Source organism: Macrotis lagotis, chromosome 7 (assembly GCF_037893015.1).
Source record: "Macrotis lagotis isolate mMagLag1 chromosome 7, bilby.v1.9.chrom.fasta, whole genome shotgun sequence".
In the NCBI taxonomy this organism is placed as follows: domain Eukaryota; kingdom Metazoa; phylum Chordata; class Mammalia; order Peramelemorphia; family Peramelidae; genus Macrotis; species Macrotis lagotis.
This window is the reverse complement of record NC_133664.1, coordinates 201621402-201639596: the sequence shown is the minus strand read 5'-3', so window position 1 is coordinate 201639596 and position 18195 is coordinate 201621402.

Below are 18195 nucleotides of genomic sequence, written 5' to 3'. Positions count from 1 at the left end.
AGTGTTCTGGAACAAAGTACCATGACTTCTTTTTTTTTCCATCTTAAATCGTCCCAATAATCAAACCTTCATTTCAATAGCTAAGTTTACAATGATGGAAAGAAGTTTAAGGTCATCTTGGACACGTAGAGAACCTGAACCTTGCCCTGAGTTGGGACACTGAATAGTCAGTTTGACAATGATATAGAAATAAGAATAGTGATATCAAGACTTCCCTGATATTCTACAACTGAATTTAGATGAAGGCAAAAACTCTTGAGTTAAGATTGATCCCAGGAAAAATTATGACAAGGAATAAATGGCCTCAGGCACCTGGAGTCGGGGGTACCTGAGTTCAAGTTCAGCCTCAGACATTTAATAATTACCTAGCTGTGTGGCCTTGGGCAATCCACTTAACCCCATTGCCTTGAAAAAACCTAAAAAGAAAAAAAGAAGTCAATCTGGACACTGTGTTAACCATCAAAGTTCTCCCATAGGATGCCGTGATTGACCTTTGGTTGACACTTGTCTCTTCTAGAAGAGCAACTATAGTCTATTGACCTGACAAAATTCCTAACTGATTCCTACTAATTATATCTATAAGCTGGAAATAGCACAAGATAAATCATCATGAATAATAATTTTGTAAAATTAAAAAAACAAATGAGACGCAGAGCATTACTAAAACTGAAACAAGAGAAACTGATCACAAAGATCAATAATGTGAAGAAAATGGTGGAAATTTTTTAAATAAAGCCATTGAATCTATGGGAAACAAAATTCTTGGGTTGGAAAGCTAATTATCAGGACCAGAAGAACATCTACAAAAAAAATCAAAAGACACCTCAACTAGTTAAAGGTTTAAAAAGTTTCACAAAGAAGCATATCCCAGAGATCTGAGAGACATGAGTTATCATATTATCTAATAAATTCAAAGAAAGATTAACCATAATTTTTTTCTTAGGAAATCACACAAGGAATATTCCCAAAAGTGTAATTAGTAAGCACTCCTATTAGTTACTACTAAAGATCAAAGGAATATTGCAGAGCCATAGAGTTTACCAGATTATTTAGTTAAAAAATAAAAGTAAGATGCATCTCTTCCAGGTGTATTATCATCAAATTCCAAAGCTTTACCAATACAATGCTATTTAAATTAAAAATAGTTATTCGTTCAAAGATATTCATAGCGGTTCTTCTCAAATATTCAAATGATTCTATGATATTGCCAATTTGAGAGTTCTTTCCAGTAATGCAGATTGCCACTCATCTATGTTTGCCCATATTGTGAGACTTGTCCTCTCAAAAGTTTACCAAAGCTCCCTACCCAATTGCTCGGATGTCTCTCTTGACTTCTTCCAATGACATGAGTGTACCAGTAATACTCTCTGGTCATCTACCCATCATATGTCATACTGCCCAAAAGAATAATAACAAGAAGAAGAATTAACATTTATATAGAACTTACTACATGTCAATGTGCTAAGCATTTTAAGACTATCATCCTACAATACCACTACTAGGTCTCTATACCAAAGAGATCATAAAAAAAGGGAAAAATGTTCAAAAATATAGCAGCTCTTTTTGAAGTGACAAAGAATTGAAGATTAAGGTTACCAATTAGGTAATGGCTGAACAAGTTGTGGTATATGAATGTGATGGAGACTATTGTCCTCTAAGAAATCAAAAGTAGGGGCAACTAGGTGGCAAAGTGAATAGAGCACCAGCCCTTGTAGTCAGGAGGACCTGAATTCAAATCTGGCCTCAGACACTTAATAATTATCTAGCTGTGTAATCTTACATAAGCCACTTAACTCCATTGCCTTGCAAAAGCTAAGCTTTGCAAAAGAAAAAAAATCAAAAGGAGTCACTTTGGAAAAGTCTGGAAAGACTTGCAATAATGCTGAGTGAAGTGACAAGAACCAAGAGAACACATAGCACACATTAACAGCAACATTATAAGATGATAAACTATGATGGACTCAGCTCCTCAGCAGTTCAATGATCAAGGACAATCTTGAAAGCCCTGCTATGGCCAATACTATCCATGTTCAGAGAAAAAACTATGAAGTCTGAATGTAGAGCAAAGCATACTATGTTCACTTTTTAAAACTTCTTTAATGTTTTTCCTTTGTTTCTCATGGTTGTTTTCTCCCTTAATTCTAATTCCTCTTTCATAATATGACTAATATGAAAATATGTTAAACATCATTGTATATGTACAACCTATATCAGAATGTTCACTGCCATGGGGAGGAGAGAGGGAAGAGAGGAGGGAAGGGAGGGTGGTAGAAAAATGTAGAACTCAAAAGCTTGCAAAAAAGATGAATATTGAAAACTACATTTGAATGTAATTGGAACAAATAAAAATTAAATATAAAATATTATCTTATTTGATCCTTGCAACAACTCTAGAAGGTAGGTGCCATTATTAACCCCTTTTTACAAATGAGGAAAATGCAAATTAAGTAACTTGCCCAGGGTTACATAGCTAAGTGTCTGAGGTCAAATTTGAACACAGGACTTTCTAATTCTACAACAGAAGCTCCCATTTGTCCTTTCTGTTCTACAAGACTTCAATGATTTCCATTAGTCCTGTTCTTCAGAGCTCCTTCTTAGTTATGTTACAGCCGGGTCACCCCCACCTGTTGAACCTTCCATTGACTTCTGATTAGAACTCTTTAGTTCTTCAGACTCAGTGGTGTTCCAGGTCTCACTGACATACTGTACCTCTTGTATAATATCTGTATTGAAAAAATGGACCTCTGTTATTATGGGAAGCTTGGAGTCAATAAAAATGCTTTGCATTTTTTTGGCTGCAGAGGCAGTTGATAGAGTGATAGAATGCTAGGCCTGGAATCAAAAAGTCCCGAGTTAAAATACAGTCTAAGACTTCCACTAGCTTTATGACTGGACAAGTCACTTGAACTCTGTCTCAGTTTTCTCAACTGTAAAAGGGAGATTATAGCACCTAACTCAAAGAGTTATTATGAGGATGAAAAGAGTAACTGACACATAGTAGGAGCTATATAAAATGTTTATTCCCTTCCCTTCTCCAATTTTCCAAAGATAATCCAACCCACTCTCCTTTTTCAACCCTGGGCTCAGTTTATATCCCATCTATATGGACATAGCAGCATTATTTGTAATTATTCCCAAACTGGAAACAATCTAAATGTCCAACAATAGAAGAACTGGTAAACAAATAGTGATACATTAATGAAATACTCAGTGTTGCATAATAGGTTCAAGGTCTGATGCATATGAACTAGAATCAATACATTTTGATCCTGGGAGACACTTTCAGATCTGCACAAATAAAGTTTCCTCTTTGAATGTTGTCATCACTAAGGTAATCATAGCGGTAGACCAAAAGGAACTGCTTCTCCCCACTCACCCACCCAAATTTCACAATGCTTTGATCAGCACTCCCACAGTTTAATTTATATTCCAAGTAGATTATTCCCAGAAAGGAAAAGAAAGAAGACCTATCTATATAACAACAAAATTCCTAGCCACACTATAATAGCAAAAAAAAAAAAACTATAAATAACTAGAAGCCTAATAACTGGATAAAGAACAAGCATGATCTATGAATGTAATAAAATACTATTATTCCATAGTGGAGCACTTCTTTTGGACTACTTCTCAACTGACATTCTCAAGTCAATTGCTTTTGAGTGGGTTCTACCCCAGGTTCAAGTACCTGGATCCACACTCTTAAAATTATGACTCATGAACCCCACCAATATGAGGTATATTCCTAATGAAACTCTACTTCCAGGGGCTGAATCAAAGAACAGAAAGTATGGGCATTTATAGCTTGAATTTTTTAAAGTTCTAGGTGACACTAGAGACTGACAAACTTCAAGAGAGGATCCAATCTGTACTGCTACACAAATTCAGTCTTCATTTGGTCTGACTTAACAGGAAAAGCAGAATGGCAGATATTTTGGTTTCTCCTGCAGTCATAGGGAGAGGATATTGGACAGTGGAAGGTAGAAGAATTAAGGCAGTAACAGACACCAATACTTGTGAGTGAACAAGGTTTTGGCCAAAAATTAATGGGATGGGGGCGGCTAGGTGGCGCAGTGGATAGAGCACCAGCCCTGGAGTCAGGAGTACCTGGGTTCAAATCTGACCTCAGACAATTACTAATTACCTAGCCATGTGGCCTTGGGCAAACCACTTAATCCCATTGCCTTGAAAAATCTAAAAAAGAAAAAATTAATGGGATGCAAACTGTTGGTCTGTTACCATGAGATGCCTGGGTTGTCAAAGTCCTTTTTGGCATTTTTTCCTTAACTAAAGCTTTGTTCTTGGAATTCTCATTTATTCCCCATGTAAGTCTTCTGTTCTATGACAGGCTTTCTCATCACCTCTTAGAGCATATAAAAAGGGATGGAAGTTGGGAACGAAAATAAAAAGGACCAAATATCTTGCCCATCATGGTAGTAGTAGTACTCCAAACTGCAAATGAAAGTATAATCTTTCTACATTCTTTTTTTTTTTTTAGTTTTTGCAAGGCAAATAGGGTTAAGTGGCTTACCCAAGGCCACACGGCTAGGTACTTATTAAATGTCTGAGGCCAGATTTGAACTCAAGTACTCCTGACTCCAGGACTGGTGCTCTATCCACTGTGCCACCTAGCCGCCCCATCTTTCTACATTTTTATTGAAGTTTTTAATATTATTTAAAACTGTGAATTGACCCATGGTTCTTTTTATTATATCCAAGTTTGCAAGTTTTCCTTACATTTATAATAATAATAATAATTAATAATAACTAGTATTTTATATAGGATTTTAAGGTTCACAAAGTATTTTGCGGGGGTCCAGCCTTCACGGGGTCCTTGGAACTTGACAGGAGGGATAGAGTCTGCGAAATGAGTTGAGTCAACAAGTGGGTAAGGGCAGGAGCAGGTTGACTGACTGTCAGCTGCTTAGATTAATTTTTATAGTCTTAGAATCATATGAAACAAGCAAACTAAAATCATTTCCTTGGTTACAAAAGTATACAATCTTCATCACTAATCACATAATTCATATGGTTACAAGTTTGATCATGTAGTGGTTACAAGTGTGATTATCAATCATGTAATTAATTTTCTTGTCCCTGCTCAGACCATGATGACCTCAACTTGCCTGTTGCCTAGTTTGTTGCTGCATAGTAAAATTATTAATTAAACAGAACTTTCCTTATAATAATCTTTGATATAATTTGTTTAATGGAATGCTTTTATGTTTTTGTACCACATATGTAATGTTTTCGATATGCTCCCTTGACAACCTATAGCGAGGGTAGTTATGTTTGTCCACCTGTCCGTTGACTCCTTCAATAACTAATTTTCCTTTCAGCCCTTGTTGGTGGATGCTACAGTTTCTATGACTTTTAATTCTTTCCCAATAAACTAAGGCTGTTAGAGTTCACATATTGGTTACCTATACTAACTATTCTCTCACCATCTTTATCATATATTCCTGTGTATGATAAGGGGGACAAAACTGTTAATTTCCCTGGAATTCTATCTGACCCATCTTGTATCTGGTTTCCCTGTATATATTCTGACATCTCCCTGGAACTCCCAGTGCTGTATCTCCCAAAGATTTCATAATGCTGAAGCCTTTTGTATGTCTCAGGGAGAGGCAGTCCTGTTAAATTTGGACAGAGTTCACAATCTGTTTTATTCAAGGAATTTCTCTGAAATCCTTCCTTTATAGTCATTCCACTATTAGGATGAGTAAGTTTTGCAATCAATAATAGACCTATAAATATGGGTATACATGGAATCCCTATATATATTGAAGAAGGAAATGTTGTTCCATCAGGCAGTGTGACTGCCCTGAGTCCTCTTGCCACAACTGTGTCAAACAGCTTAGAGACCCTGGCTCCCAACAGTATTTTATGAATATTATTTTATTTGAGGGGGTGAAGACAAGATGACAGAATAAAGGCAGGAATTTCCACAAGATCTCCCCCAGACCACTCCAAATACTTTAAATAATGAATATAACCAAATTCTAGTATGGCAGAACCCACAAAAAGACAGTGAAACAATTTTCATCTTTCTAAGATAACTTAGAAGATCTGTAGGAATGGTTTGTTATATTGGGGTATAATATAGCCAGAACCAACTGGCTCAGGCATCCAGGAACAGCACAGGTCACCTAGGTCCCTGGAGGTACCATGGTAGCAGTGGTGGTTTCTAGACCTTTCAAATCAGAAATTGCCAAGGATAATTGGGAAGGGCAACAGTAAGTCTCTGCCACATCAGAATGAGCATGGAATCCCACTCCAGTGCAGGCCTCAGTGTATACTAGGTCCCTGGGGACCAGGAGTAGGCTTGGGGAGTCACCTAGCAGGGAACCACTGGGCAGCTGCTTCCAAAGTGCACAACCCATAGATGGCAGGGAGATTGAGGGAAATTGCAGCAGTCTCTCTGCCATCCCTGGGGCAGGACTCTGTGGCTTTGTCCAGATTCAGATCCAGGTCACAATCTGGGACCCCAGTCTTAGAAAAAGGAATTTTACTGCCATAGCAAAGCAGGGAATTTCCTCAAAGTTCCAGGACAGAAAGAAGTGCTTGTGGTCATCCATAGAACACAGGCCAGGATAGCATTCAGAACCTCTTATAAAATCTTGGAGGAAATGATGTCCCTGGGGGTTGTACCTGAAAACAGTTGCCAAAACCCTCAAAAGTTTAGGACAGTGTGTCCTCCACCCTAGAGATAGAGCCCCCACCTTAACAAGGAGTTAAAATCCAGGCTGGGCAAATGAGCAAACAACAGAAGGGAAAAAATCTGACCATAGTCAATTGTTTTGGTCCCATGGAGTATCAAAACATACACTCAGAAGATAACAAAGTTACTGTTTTTGTGTCCAAAGACTCTAAGAAAATATGAATTAGTCTCAGATTATGGAAGAGTTCAAAAAAGATTTTGAAAATCAAATAAAGGAGATAGAGGAAAAAATGGGAAGAAAAATGAGAACAATGCAGAAAAATCATGAAAACCAAGTTAGTAGTTTGATGGATGAACTACCAAAAAATACTGAAGAAAATAACATCTTAAAAATTAGTTTGGTCAAATGGAAAAAGCAGTCCAAAAGGTCAGTGAGGAGAAGAATACCTTTTAAAAACAAGCAGAATTGGTGAGAAGGAAAAGGAGATACAAAAACTTTCTGAAGATAATAATTCCTTCAAATGTAGAATGGAGCTAAGGGCAAATGATGACTTTCTGAGAGATCAAGAAAAAATAAAACAAAACCAAAAGCATGAAAAACTAGAAGAAAATGTGAAATATCTCATTGGAAAAACAATTGTCCTGGAAAACAGATCCAGGAGAGATAATTTTAAAATTATTGGATTGGGGTAGTAGATAGAGCACTGGCCCTGGAATCATGAATACCTGAGTTCAAGTCTGCTTTCAGACATTTAATAATTGCCTAGCTGTGTGGCCTTGGGCAAGCCACTTAACCCCATTTGCCTTTCAAAAAAAAACCTAAAAAAAATTATTGGATTATCTGAAAGTCATGACCAAGAAAAGACCCTAGACTTCATTTTTCAAGAAATTCTCAGAGAATTTATCCTGATATCCTGGAAGCAGAGGGCAAATAGAATTGAAAGAATCCACTGATCATCTCCTGAAAGATATCCCAAAATGAAAACTGTCAGGAATATTATACCCAAATTTCAGAACTGCCAAGTCAAGGACAAAATAATACAAGCATTTAGCAGCTTCTACATTAAGGGTTGATAAGGCTTGGCATATGATATTATGGAAGGCAAAAGAACTTGGGTTACAACCAAGAATCAACTACCCAACAAAACTGAACATATTCTTTATGGGGAAAAGATGGACATTCAATGAAATAGGGGACTTTCAAACTATCCTAATGAACTGACCAGAGTTAAACAGAAAGTTTGATCTTCAAGTTCAGGACTCAGGTGAAACATAGAGAAGGTGGACAGGAAGGGGAAATTATGAAGGACTTAATGATATTAAACTGCTTATACTCCTCCATGAAAGATACTAATGACTCATAAGAAACTTCTCATTTATTAGGGAAGTTAGAAGGAGCATATATAGAAAAGGTATGAGAGGGAGTTGAATTTAAAGGTATAATATATTAAAAAAGATGGAGATAATGGGCAAAAAAAAGATTGTACTGGGAGATAGGGAAAGGAAAGGTAGAATGGAGTAAGTTATTTCACCTAAAAGAGTCAAGGAAAAACTTTTGTAATGGAGTGGATGAGGGGGAAGGTGAGGGGGAGTGAGTGAGCTTTTACTCTCATCAGAAGGTGCTCAGGGGTGGCTAGGTGGCGAAGTGGGTAGAACACCAGCCCTGGAGTCAGGGGTACCTGAGTTCAAATCCAGCCTCAGACACTAAATAATTACCTAGCTGTATGACCTTGGATAAGCCACTTAACCCCATTTGCCTTGCAAAAACCTAAAAAAAAAGTTGCTCAGAGAGGAAATAACACAGACACTCAATTGAGTTTAGATTTATCGTTCCCCTAAAAAAAAATAGGAGAGAAAAGGGATGGGAGAAAGGGGACAGGGGGAGGCGAGGGAAATGTAGGTGAGAGAAGAGAGGGAATATTGTGAGAGGGTAGTCAGATACTTTTGAAGAGGGACAGGGTGAAAGTAGAGAATAAATAGATTTAAATAGGGGTGGGGGAAATAAGATGAGTAATACAAATTGCTAGCAATTTTTCTGATAGACTTATGATAAAGAATGATATCCATCCCAAAGGAGGGAAATGCTACTAAGATTCATATCTTAACTCTTTCTAAACTTTGTATTTTTCTTTTTTTTTTTTAGGTTTTTGCAAGGCAAACAGGGTTAAGTGGTTTGCCCAAGGCCACACAGCTAGGTAATTATTAAATGTCTGAGACTGGATTTGAACTCAGGTACTCCTGACTCCAGGGCCAGTGCTTTATCCACTACGCCACCTAGTCACCCCCAAACTGGATAATTTTGATTACATTTAATAAAAAAGTTTTTGCACAATCAAAACCACTGCAACCAAAATTAAAAGGAATGTAGTTAGTTGGGAAATAATATTTATAACTAGTGTTTCTGACAAAAGACTCATTTCTAAAAGATATAGAGAACTGAGTCAAATTTATATATGTGATATAAATTTATATATATGATAAATGATCAAAGGATATGGAAAAACAATTCTCAGATGAAGAAATCAAAACTATCTATAGTCATGTGAAAAATTGCTCTAAACCATTATTGTTTAAAGAAATGTAAATTAAAACATTTTTGAGGTACCACTATTGTTCTATAAAAAAAAATGAGGATTTCAGAAAAACCTGGAAAGACTTGCATGAACTGATGATGAATGAAATGAGCAGAACCAGAGGAACATTCTATACAATAACAACAGTATGGAGTGATGGTCAACCATGATGGTACTTGTTCATTTCAGCAGTACAGTAATCAAAGACAATTTTAAAAGACTTGTGATGGAAAATACCATCCATATCCAGAGAAGAAACTGGGGAATTTAAATGAAGACTAAAACTTATCTTCAATTTTTAATAGTAGTATTATGTATTATCATTTTTTTCTAATGTTTTCTTTCTTCTGTTTGGATCTTATTCTTCTCTCACAATATGATCAATATGAATCTGTTAGCATGACTATAAATGTAGAACCTATATCAGATTGCTTTCTGTCAGGGGGGACAGGGAGCAAAATGTAAAACTCAAAACTTGCAAAAAATGATTGGAAAAATAAATAAATGAAATATTTTTAAAAAACAGTCCTATAGGTAGATGCTGTTATTATTTTACAGATAAGGAAACAAAAGCACACAAAGGTCAAGTGATTTGCCTAACATCACACAGTAATTAAATGTTGAAGGCAACTCAGATCTTCCTGATCCCAGTTCCAATGCCTAATCTAACTCCTCAAACTACATTACTTTTAAGTAGTTTAGGTGGGAGGCCAGAGTCAATAAGACAGACTGCGTTTGCAATTTTAATAATTTCCCAGAGTGCCCAAATATAAGTTCATATATGCAAACTTCAGAACTTTCTTTTTTCTAAACACTGTATAAGAAAATTCATTAAGGAAAATTAATAGAAAGAAGTAAGAAAAGCTGGAAAAAGCAAAGAAATATGAAAAGAAGCTGCCATTGTACCTTAAAGCGTATTGAAGCTGGTGTGGGATTGGGAGGGGTAGCATTTTGTGCTTCAGTTGTTCTCCTCAGCAAGTACAAATCTCCTTCAAACCAAAGAAAGTCTATTTTTCAGTGCCTCCCCCTCATTCAAAGACATTCCTACCTAACTGAAGGGGATTACACAATTGAATTATTGAATGAATGAACAACAACTTGATGTTTAATACTAATGTTAAAAAAGAAAAATACTCAATGTTAGAAAGTATGTGGGAAGGGGGTGGCTAGGTGGCATAGTGGATAAAAGCACCAGCACCAGTCAAGAGTACCTGGGTTCAAATCCAGTCTCAGACACTTAATAATGACCTAGCTGTGTGGCCTTGGGCAAGCCACTTAACCCCATTTGCCTTGCAAAAATCTACAAAAAAAAGTATATGGGGAAAACTAGGACATTAATGCACTATTGGTCAAGTTGTGAACTGATCCAACTGTTCTGGAGAGCAATTTGGAATGATGCCCAAGTTACGACCAAACTGCAATCCTTTGCTCCAATAATACCACTACTACATCTATATGCCAAAGAGATCATAAAAAAGGGGAAAAGATACACATGAACAAAAATATTTATAGTAGCTCTTTTTGTAGTGTAAAGGACTGGAAATTGAGGGAATGAATATCAATTAGGGAATGGCTGAACAAATTTGGGAATATGAATGTGATGGAATATTATTGTTGTGTAAGAAATCATGAGCAGCCAGACTTCAGAAAAGCCAGGAAAGACTTGCATCAACTGATACTGAATGAATTGAGCAGAACCAGGAAAACACTGTATACACATTAATAGCAACATTGTGTGTTGGACAATCTTAAGGTGATGAAAAGTGACAGCCACATCCAGAGGGAAAAAAACTATAGACTCTAAATACAGACAAAACATATTATGTTCCCTTTTTAAAACTTCTTTTATGTTTTTTTCTTTCTTTCTCATTTTTTTTTCTTTTCTTCTTTCACAACATGGCTAATATGAAAATTTGTTAAACATGATTGTACATGTGTAACTTATATCATATTATTTGCTGCCATATGGAGGGATGAGGGAAGGAAAAGTGGTAGAAAAATATGGAACTCAAGAGCTTGCCAAAATATGAATGTTTGTTTATTTATTTTTTAGGTTTTTCCAAGGCAAATGGGGTTAAGTGGATTGCCCAAGGCCACACAGCTAGGTCATTATTAAGTGTCTGAGACCGGATTTGAACCCAGGAACTCCTGACTCCAGGGCTGGTGCTCTATCCACTGCACCACCTAGCCACCCACTATGCCACCTAGCCACCCCAAAATACGAATGTTTAAAACTATATTTGCATGTAATTGGAAAAAATAAAGTAATTTTTTTTAAAAAGACTAGAATTAGAAGGAAGAATGGTAGGAAGCATATATCTTGTTTGATTCCTTTTTCAATTTGAACTGGTGAGTCAATGACTATCTGCTAAAGGAAATAGAGATTCAGAAGTCACAAGCTCAGAAATCTTGCTGGTTGACTTCACCCTTCAAGTACACAGCATGTATTTGTAGCACATTCTGTGGAGAATTTGAACATGAGTTATCTATTTCTTATAGGCTTTCACTGCATTTTTGACAATTAAAATCTAAGGTTCTCTCTTGACTCATGTTCAAAGCCATCATGCTACACCTTCCAGGTCATAGAATACAAGTGAATGGTACAGTAACAACTGCTTTCTGGTACAATATATGAGATCCATTACAGTCCAGGAAGTATGGTTCCCACTTTTACCATAGTCTTTCCAAGAAGTTGTCTTCTGGGGTGGCTAGGTGGTGCACTGGATAGAGCACCAGCCCTGGAGTCAGAAGTACCTGAGTTCAAATTCGACCTCAGACACTTAATAGTTAATTACCTAGCTATGTGGCCTTGGACAAGCCACTTATAACTCCATTGCCTTACAAAAACCTTAAAAAAAAAGTTGCCTTCCAAGAAATGAGACTTCAGCTCCTAAAGGTTAATCCATCCCTTTTTTGCTTGCTGTCTTTCATCAAGCATCTATTCTAGTTACCAATTATCCAATGAAAAAACGAATCAAAGAGAATAGCTTTGATGCAATGAAACTCGTATAACCCAGTGATGAAAATCTCAAGCTCGTAGTAGTACTCAAGTCCCAATTCCAGTGTGCTTCTCCCACAGACAGCTGTCATCAATTAATGCCAAATTTCCATTTAATCAATTGACATTGATTAGTTTTTAAAAAGGAATATTTCTGAAGATATGGAAAGAATGCACTCCATTTCTGACTACACAATCAAAATACTTTCACTTTATTTTAATGATTAGCAAACCAAAAGCAAATTGTCCACACATGCTCTAAAGTCCATGTGGGGATTGCACTGGCTGAACATTCTGTACACTCATATAATAACCGGGCTCATTGCCCAGACACCATTGCATGGAGAGCTCCAAAAATGAGTAAGAAATTCTGTAACAACTATAAGCATACAGTTAAAGAGGTAAAAAATGGATTTTCCACAAGGACTAAATAAAAACCTAAAGAAATAAAGCAAGAGAAAAAAAGAAACAGAAATTTTGGAAGAAAGAATTGAAAAAGAGTATAAAAAAATCTTAGAACCAAATGTAGTAAACCTGACCCAATAAGTGGACTACTAGAAAACTGGAATAGGCAGAATGGAAATAAATAACTCCATAAAATAGCAAGAAATATTGAGAAAAAATAAATAAAAAGAATGCAAAAATAGAAGAAAATATGAGATTATAATATTAAAACAACTAACCTGGAAAACAATTGGGGGGGGGGGGAATGGACACTATATATTTTAAGATCACAAATGGAAAACTACCCAGTTCTATTAGAACCAGAGGACAAAGTAAAGTTAGAAAGAATCCAATAATTACATCCTGAAAGAAACTCAAAAAGTCCCTGAAGTATCATAGTGAAAATACAGAACCTGAGGAAAAAATACAGCAAGCATACATAAAGAAGTAATTAAAGTACCAAGTAAGCAGCTATTATAAATTAATAATGAATGAATATATCATTTATTGAGCACTTAACTATATGCAAAGTTTGGACTAAGTTCTAGGAATACAAAAAGAAGGGGCAGCTAAGTGTTGAAGTGGAGAGAGCCTGAAGTCAAGAAGTCTCATCTTTCTGAGTTCAAATCTAGCCTCAGACATTTACTAGCTCAGTCACTAGCAAGTCACTTAATTTAATGTAAAATCATTCCAGTATCTTTGCCAAGAAAACCCTGAATAGCGTTACAAGAATCTAAGACAATGAAAAATAACTGATTAACAAATACAAAGAGAAAAGTGAGACAATCCTTGATTTCAAGGTATTCAAGTCCTAATACAGGAGGAAATATTTGTGGAAGTTTCCAACTTACTAGTTAAATGGAAATCAGCCCTGGCTTCTAGGATAGTAGTAAAGTAGATGGTTATTAAACATTTTTAATGCCATTTCAACTGATAAAATAACATTGGTTTCTGATGTTGAACTATTTGATAGTGTCAAGGACTTTGGGGGCAAGAATTTCATAAATGAGATAAGATCTTGAAATGCAATATTCTAGAAACTAAAAGAAATAGACTTGCAAACTGGCAGACAGAAAATTTTCCAAGTGCTACTAGAACCAGATTAAAATGTAATTTTAACAACAAAATAAATACAAATACAATTCAAGATGGATAAGGTTAATTTGTGGTTTTCTTTCTTTCAAAATAAATTCCTTATCTATTTATTTAGCAAATACATGCAAAAATAGTTTTCATCTTTTTGCAAGCTTTTGAGGTCCACCCTTCCTTCCCACCCCTCTCCATGGCAGCCAAAAATCTGAAATAAGTTGTACATGTGCAATCATGTTTCCATTTTAGTCATGTTGTAAAAGAAGAATTAGAACTAAAAAAGAGGAAAAACCATGAAAAAGAAAGAAAAATATAAAAAGAGATTTTAAAAAGTGAACATGATCTGCACTTGGAGTCCATAGTTTTTTCCTCCAGATGTGGATTGCATTTTATGACTCATTAGAATTGTTCACTGAATAGTTGATTATCATACAATATTGCTGTTAATGTATACAATGTTCTCCTGATTCTGTTCACTTCATTCAGCATCAGTTTATAGTCTTTCCAGGCTTTTCTGAAGTCTGACCACTCATGATTTCTTGTTGCTGTTGTTGTTGTTTTTAGGTTTTTACAAGGCAATGGGATTAAATGGCTTACCTAAGGTCACACAGCTAGATAATTATTAAGTGTCTGAGGTCAGACTTGAACTCAGGTACTCCTGACTCCAGGGTCAGTGCTCTATCCACTGCAGCCACCTAGCCACCCCCACTCACGATTTCTTACAGAACAATAGTGCTCCATCACATTGATACCCTATGTTTGTTCAGTCATTCCCCAATTGATATGTATTCCCTTGATTTCCATGAATCTTTGCAATACAAAAAGAGTTGCTATAAATATCTTTGAACATGTGATTCTTTTCCCATTTTGTATGATCTTTTGGGGATATAGTGGTGGTCTTGCTGTGTCAAAAGATATGCACAGTTTGGTCACTGGGCATAGTTCCAAATTGCTCTCCAAAATGGTTGGATTAGTTCACAACTCCACCAGTAATGCATCCCAGTTTTCCCACATTCTCTCCAACATTGCTTTTCTTTTTGACTCTAGTCTTAAACATCAAGTTGTTCATTCATTCAATAACTCAATTGTTTGTATAATCAACTCTGGTTAGGTGGGAGTGCTCTGAATGAGAGGGTGTCACTGAAAAATTAGACTCTTGATCTGATGAAGGGGATTTGTATTTGTTTAGAATAATAATTGTAGGGTGGCTAGGTGGTGTAGGTGGATAAAGCACTGGCCTTGGAGTCAGGAGTACCTGGGTTTAAATCCGGTTTCAGACACTTAATTACCTACCTGTGTGGCCTTGGGCAAGCCACTTAACCCCATATTCCTTGCAAAAAAAAAATAATAAAGAGAATAATAATTGTAGCACAAAATGCTCCTCCCAATTACACCCCAACTTCAGTACCCTTAAGGTACAATAGCAGATCCTTCTCACATCTCTCTGATTTTTTCAGCTTTTCTTCTGCTCATTTTCCTTACTAAATTTTCTAACACAGGGTCCAGAAAAAAAGGAAAGAAAATTCTGGTGTTTGCAAAAATGAACTTATATTTGGGCATTCTGCAAAATGATTTAAAATAGCAAATACAGTCTTTCTCATTGACTCTGGCTCCCCACTAAATTTAATCTAGTAAAAGTAATCTAGTATGAGGAATCTAAGATTAGGAACTGGAGCCAGAATCAGGAAGATCTGAGTTGCCACCAGTACTTAATAGCTGTGTGACCTTAGACAAATGATTTGACCTTTGTCTGCTTTAATTTCCTCATCTGTAAAATGGGGATAATAATAGTATCTACTTCCCAGAGTTGTTTTGAGAATAAAATAATATTTGTAAAATTCCATGTGAATCTTAAAACCTCATATAGATACTAGCTATTATTATTATTATTATTATTATTATTAATATAAGGAAAACTTGCAAGCTTGGACATAATAAAAAGAAACTCAATTAGCAGCTTTAAGTAATATAGAAACCTTTTCAAGCATGTAGAAAGAATACACTTTCATCTGCAGGATGGAATATTACCACAGCTGACATGGTACTTGGTCCCTTTTCCTCCCTTTCCTATCTTCCATCCCTTCTTATATTCTCTGAGAGATGATGAGAAGTAAATAGGTTTTAAACAAAATAAATACAAGAACAATATAACATATATCTTAATTTGTGTTTTCTAAGTCAATATGGGCCTCCTGGGATCTCTTTGTATTTGAGTTTGATGCAGCAAGTTTACAGATCAAAGATGTCAAGGTCTTTCTCTGACTCTTAGGGCATCACCAGTTGCCTTGATCTTTATGCAGTCACTGGATTTCACTCACTCTAGAAGAGAGAGTAAGGTTGATGATTTTGCAAACTTTCTCACTTCAATCCAATTCATGAACAAGTCAGGACATCACCCCATGATGATGTGATTGGTCCTCTTATAAAGAAATGAAGAGCCAACAACAACAGGTTGTAAAATCAAGAAAACTTACCCTGAAAAGTTAGTAAGTGGAGGGGGCGGGGGTCAGAGAAAAGAGAGGGAATGAATCTTTAATGCAAATAGAGAGTATTTAAACATTTCTCATAAAAAGACCACAGTTCTGAATAAGAACACAAAAGTCAAGAGAAAACTAGACAGCAAATTTATATGAGCAAATATAAGTTATCTGTTTGATATTATATTGCTAGTCATGTGGGAGAAGAAACTAATGTCTCTCCAGAATCTTCTTTTTTTTCTCCAAATGATATTGAGGATCTTTACTAAGAAAAATAAAGGATTTGGGGGTTAGTTGTTTTCTGAGGATTTGAAGAGGGGGAAAAGGAGACAGGGTAAAAGAATAGTATGCTAATGAAGAAAGGAAAAAGAGAACAGAATTTGTTACTGCTTTTGATTAGAAAGTACATGCTAAAAATATTCAAACATGGAGAAACCTCTCTTATCCCAAATGGACAAAGAAGGGTTAAAAACACACATAATTTGGTGCACAAAAAATACATCAAATTCAACATGAAAAAAAGAGAATATGTAGGGATAAGCAAGAGGAAGAATAATATCAGGAATAGTTACAAGCAAAACAAACCACCTGATCTGAGAAGAGGACAATAGATGGGGGGAGGAGGGGTAACTTAGACTCTAAATGAGTGCTTTAGTTGGCCTCTTCAATAGTTGGAGAATGTGGTATATGAAAGAATGAAATGGAATATTGCTATATCATAAGAAATAATGAAAGAGATGATTTCAGAGAAACCTGGATAATATAAACTGATGAATAAAATGAGCATAATCAGACCAATTTATATTAGAATAGAAATATTGTAAATATCAAAGTGTAGTAAAAATAACAATAATAATAATGTTTTTCAAAATTATATTTCTGGTAAAAAGCCTAATTTCTTTAGAACAGTATTCAGCCTTCATTTTACAATAAGTAAGAAGATATTGACTTTCTGCCCCTATGTTAATTACAAACTCAGGAAGACAAAGATCAGGATGTTGGAAGACTTGCCTGCTGAACCCAAAGAAGTGAGATGGAGACCAAGCTATGAATTTTGGGGAGTACATTTTATTACTAATAACTATGTGGGGATACCTCCCCAAAGCACATAGCACCAAATGTCCAAAGAACAAGTTTTTTATAGTATGGGGGGTGGTATTGTGAGTAAGCAAGATACAAAAGCAGAGATAGCAGTTAGATATATTTCCTTGTCAAACTATTAAAACATATGCAAACATATGGCCTAGTATAGATCTTGCTTCATGTCTTAACATGTTTCTTGGGACAGAGGGATTCACATATTCATGGGCTTCCCACAGGTTCAAAGTGAGTGGAATTTACTATCTTATGGTTCCAGCTGCATCTGGGGGAAGGGAGGCAGTCTTGGGAGAAAGCAGAAATTTTACAGATACAGCAATATGATTCGGTTAACAAGATTGTTCCGTGTATCTCAGACAAATTTATCGTATATCTCATGATCCCAGAGTTAAGCATTTGGGTCCTGTCAGATTATTCTTAGCCCCAAGGCGCCTAGCCAAGTTTATATTTCTGAGGAGTTTCTCAGGGCATCTTAAGGGCATCATATATTCTACAGGTCATTTTCGACATCATCCTGCTTTTCTATGTGTCCTTTTGAATTTCTTTACATTTTTTCTATACATTAAAAAATTTTTCCATGACCTTTTTTTTGGAGGTTCTTTACTATTGCCACCCATCCCCAAAATTCTCCTCCCCAATAAGAGCTGAGAGAAAGAAAAAGAAAAAAACTTTATACACGGATTACACAAATACTAATATTGTATTTCAACCCTGCCCTCCTGATGCTTAAAGCTCAGGAAGAGATAACAATTAATCAAATAATATTGTATGAGGATGTTTTGAGGAGCAATTGGGTAACTAAAGATTGTGCTACCTTCGATATCCTTTATCCTTCTATTTTTGAATAAATATGTCTGT